Source organism: Hylobates moloch, unplaced genomic scaffold (assembly GCF_009828535.3).
Source record: "Hylobates moloch isolate HMO894 unplaced genomic scaffold, HMol_V3 SCAFFOLD_20, whole genome shotgun sequence".
Classification (NCBI taxonomy): domain Eukaryota; kingdom Metazoa; phylum Chordata; class Mammalia; order Primates; family Hylobatidae; genus Hylobates; species Hylobates moloch.
The window spans coordinates 11,014,902-11,020,015 of NW_026652295.1; positions in this window are offsets into that span (position 1 = coordinate 11,014,902).

Consider the following 5,114-nt stretch of genomic DNA (forward strand, 5'->3'; position numbering starts at 1 on the left):
AACATAGGCAGGCTCTTAGGCCAGTCTGTGAAATTCTTTATGCTCAGGAACCCCTTGGATAGTGCAGGTGTGAGACTACCAGACTCTTGGATATGCACGTGTTCAGTTTTACTAAATATTAACTATTGCTCTCCAAAGTGGTTGTGCAAATTTACACTTCCACTACCCATGAGGTTTCCCATCATGCCAGATCTTTGCCGACTTTCGATGTCATCAGACTTTGAAATTTCTGTCAGTTTAGTAGGTAAGAAATATTATTTCATAGGTTTTACTTTATATTTTCCAAATTAACAATGAGTTTTTAGCTTTTATGTTTGCTAGCTATTTAAGTTTCTACTGCAGTTAATTACCTCATATCTTTTCCTCATTTTTGGTGTTTTTTAGAAATTAAATTTTGACTTTTTTTAATCTATTCTATATGCTAATCTTTTGTTTTATATGTTGTAAAGACTCTCACAATATATTACTGTCATATAACTTCAATCATGGAGTTGTCATCATAATGATTATCATCATTTTAATACTACTAATAATAACAATATTATTAAAATATATGGAATGTTTACAATGTGCCGGGCCTGCTTTAAGTATCTTATGTGTGTTGCCTTATTTAATTCTCACAACAGCTCTATGAAACAAGTACCTATATCCCCATTTTATACTGACTAAGGCATAGAAAGGAAATTGATCAAGATTGTTCACCTGGTAAATGGCAGAGACAAGATTTGAACCTAGAAACTAATTTCAGAGCACTCATCTTTCATCACTATACTATCTCATATAACTTCATCTTAATACAATATAAAGAGTATTATAATTTCAAATAATTTTACCTTGGTTTTGTGTAAATGGTATTGCGTTTTATAGTTAAAAGCTATATTCCACATCACTTTGATAATTGATATTAAGTTCCCACATGGGTCATATATTATGCTATACATGTGGATTAAAAAAAGGACACAGTTTCTGCCTTCAAAAGCTTACAGTGTAGGAGGTAAGAGAAACAATTGCAATACCATGTGATGAACATTTGTAACAGGATTCAGCAAACGATGCTATGAGAACATTTAGAAAGGTTCCCTAACATACAACCGCATGTGATGATATAGATAACTACATCATATGAATGACTTAACTGAACCTACAGTCAACAAAACTGCCAAATCTTTGTTACATATACCAACCTTCTCTTCTCTTACTCATTCGTGTGGACCTAAGTACCTAATTAATCTTCTAGGTTTGCTTGTTGAGATCTTTATGGATTCCGATTTGCCCATGGAAAGTTTTAGCTAGCCTTTCACCACCATGTCATTTATAACTATAACCTTGCTCAGCACAGTATTGATGGTATCATTCAAGTCACTGGCATCCCCCAGATTGATAAGACTCCTAGGATAGATTTTGCAGACAAATCCAGGCAACAACCAGGCCACCTATCAGCATTCTCAAGATTGTTCATCCAGCTCCCTATCTGCTTCCAGAACACAGGAGGGTTGTGGGGATGGGAGAGGGAGTGAGCAGAGGAGGGGGATGGATGGAATAAGGTCATGATAAGCAGCTCAGGCAGCAGAGGTGGGGGTGGAGGGCAGTAGTAGTGGTAGCTGTTGCATCTTTGCCTTTTATTTTCTTTTTCATTATTTTCCCCCCATAAAAGCTGCATAATCTCTTCCAGAGATAAATGACTTTAAGTTCAGAGGTGAGCTGAAAATGATGAGATATCACTTAAACTGCCGACACCTCCATTTATTCTTCTTTAAGATGGAAAAAGTAAGGCTGGACACTAAATGAAAAAATTTAATTCCTTGGTATGTTTTGGAGGGAAGAAGGATTAAGAAATGCCAGACATTAGTTTTGCTTTTAAATCTTTGTGGTACAGAAGGGGAAAAGTGCATCCAGCAATAAAGCCACTTGTGACTTCATACCAGGGCAGGTGCAGTGTTATCTGGATTTTTCCTATGTCATTCCAGATTGGTTATTTTTAAGCACATGAGCACAGATAGTTATTTCTTGGCTGCTAGTTTTCTATCTCACCTCATTGCTATTTTAGCAATTGTCCTATAAATGGACAGTGCCGTGATCACACAGATGCTGGGAAAGGGAGAGAAAGAGGGCAGAGACAAGCCTGTGGACGACATGATGGGAAGGCAGGCAGGGAGCCTGCCATGAGCACTGTTAGCAGGCAGAGGGAGCAGGGAAGCAAACTCAATGAAAATGCCAGCCCCCAGGATGGGCTCTTTGCCATTTGTGGAAGAAGAGTGAGGTTCTTTAAAATTATGCAGTATAAAAACACATAAAAGCTGCCTAATATTTTCACAAACTGGGGGCTTACTTCTCTGCATGATGGTTTCAGTGAATCCATAAAAGATCTAACTATTATCTGTTCACTCCAATCAATGACTGCAGATCCCTTTAGAAAAGGTTTGCAGGAAGGTGTACAGTATGTACTATGCTGCAGGTTCCTCCTTTTAGGGGACATGGTCCTCCCTTCAGCCAAAGGGATCTGGATTGGTGAACTGGTTTGGATCTAGAAACCAGGTGAGAGGTCATGGTCGTCTATTGTACCATGACTGAAGTCAAGTTTTTAGCTCTCAGACCTGGAGTTCCGTTATATTGTTCAGGGGTTGGACAAAGAAAGGGTAGTCCCTGGCCAGATCTGGCCTGCCTTCTGTGTTATAAAACCCATGACCTGAGAATGGCTTTTACATATTTAAATGGTTGGAAAACATCAAAAGGAAAATAGAGTTGGTGACAAATGAAAGTTTTATGAGCAATATCCATAAATAAAATTTTATTGGAACCCAGCCACCTTCATTTGGTTACTTGTGGTCTATGAATGATTTTACACTACTAGGGCAGGGTTGAGCAGATGCATCAGAGACCAGATACGTCTTCATTGCTTTTAAGGTGACACTCAGCACACTATAAGTTAAGGTGATGCAATTATAATGTGATGGCATTTTGAGTGCCATATGTATCACTCCATTGTGAAATTTTTTTTTTTATCAGTTCATACAATTATGTCATGACAAAAAATAATAGTGAACTTTGCATGCATGCCTTTAAGGTACAGTGAAGGGCGGATTATTTTGTTATCAAATTAAATGGCAAAGCATTATGTTTATTATGCAATGACGCAATAGTTTCCAAGTGGTTCGTTTGTTAGCCAAACAAGCAAGGAACGCCGTTTACTAATGGTGGATTCATTAAGTTATGCCTGATCATAGCAGCCAAATAAATGAGTCCAGAGAAAATAAACTTGTTCAAGACTATTAGCATTTCAGCAAGAACAGTTGCTTGAAGAGTTCAGAACATTGAAAGTAACACCAATGGACAAATAAAGAACAAAGCAGATGATTTCGAGTGGTTTTCTTTGGCTCTTTATGAATTGACAGATGTTTACAATGCTGTTCAATTGTTTAATTAAAGGAATCAGTACTTGACTAGTTTGAAGTGACTAAAGAATTAGCCAGTATGAATAGTCTGTGTGGAACAAATGCAGGTAAGCATATGTTCACAGAAGTTAAGAAAATATGAATCTAGTATAACATGAAGTAGAATCTGCTATGATGTGTTACAATTGAGGGTAGTAAAAATATAACTGGAGCAGAAAAAGACTTAGACAAATTTGCAATGCCTGTAAAGGTGTAAAAATTTTTAAGCCTATGTTTATTTGTTGTAGTATCTGTTACAGGTATCTTGTGAAAAATACATGAATCTGTTATGTATTATTAAACCAGTAGTACCAGTGGTGAACTTCATTTACAATTGCAGATTTTATTGTCTGTTCCATGAATTTTTGTCAGAGATAGAAGCTAAACATTAAACATGGCAGTTTTATGGTTTAACAGTGGTAAAGTTTTATTGCAATAAAAATTTTGAGCTGAGGGATGACACTGAATTTTTTCTGAAAGAGAAGAACTTGTTTAAACCATTATTATCAAACACTGAATAGCTTTGGAAATTAGCCTTTGCTACAGACTAAATAATGTTTATTAATGAATTCAACCTAAAATCATAAGGCAAATGTCACTTATATATGTGAAGCTTAACTATAGTAAAATTACTTTGACAACTAATGTTTGAAGTGCAATTAATGTCAAGCTGCTTTATACACTTTCTAATCTGTCAATGGTTAAAACAAGAATGAGATCTCCATTCCCACATAAATTTGCAGTAGATACGTTCTCAACTCAGACAACGGTTACGGCAATGTTTTTCAGACCTCAATGGAAGTGCAAAGGAAATTTCAGTATTTCGAAATTGATTTAGTTGTACAATTGAGGAACATCTTGCAATGTAATGACCTGCTAACAGGCAAATATAAGGGAAGAGTCTAATAAAATTCCATAAATACCTTCTAAGCAATGAATAGACTCAAATAAAAATCCATGCTCCTGAATTTCATGTTAATATTTGGCGATGCCTATCTGTATAAAAATGTAGTTTCAAATATTAGATTAAATATATAAAAGTTCATTAAAGATCAACATGACAGATGATATTAGCAAATAACTTTAATGATAGAAAACACTAATTTTGAACCTGAATTAAGTGAAATGTTATCCCCCCCCCCAAATTCCTTTTCCTCGTTAGTAGACCTATATTACAAAAAAAGTACTCAATTAGTAGTATTATATTTTAAGTTTCATCAACAAAAATTTTGTAAAAATTTATGTTATCTTCTGTAATATAAGTACCTATATAACGTCATTAATTTTGCCTCTTGAACTGAAAGGTCTAAAATATTTACTATCTGTGCCTTTACAGGGAGAGTTTGGTAAATCCTGACATAGGTTAAGTAACATCTTCGTGGGTAGCCCATCTATTTCATTTCCAAGGACACTGTGGTCAGCAATGATCACTGTAAGTCAAAAACTTTCTAATTATCACTTTGTCTCTGCTGTACTTTTCTGTACATGCATTTCATCTTTCTTTGGTAGTAAAACTACCAAATGACCTGTGTCACTCTGGGATCTCATATTCCCACCGAAATGTCAATGTGGAATCCTCACCGTCATTTGAGGCCTACAGATGACAGCCACCATATAGCTAACATTCAAGAATGCTGGTGCTCTCTTCACCAGTGAATTTCTCAGTTGTGAAGGAAGGATCTT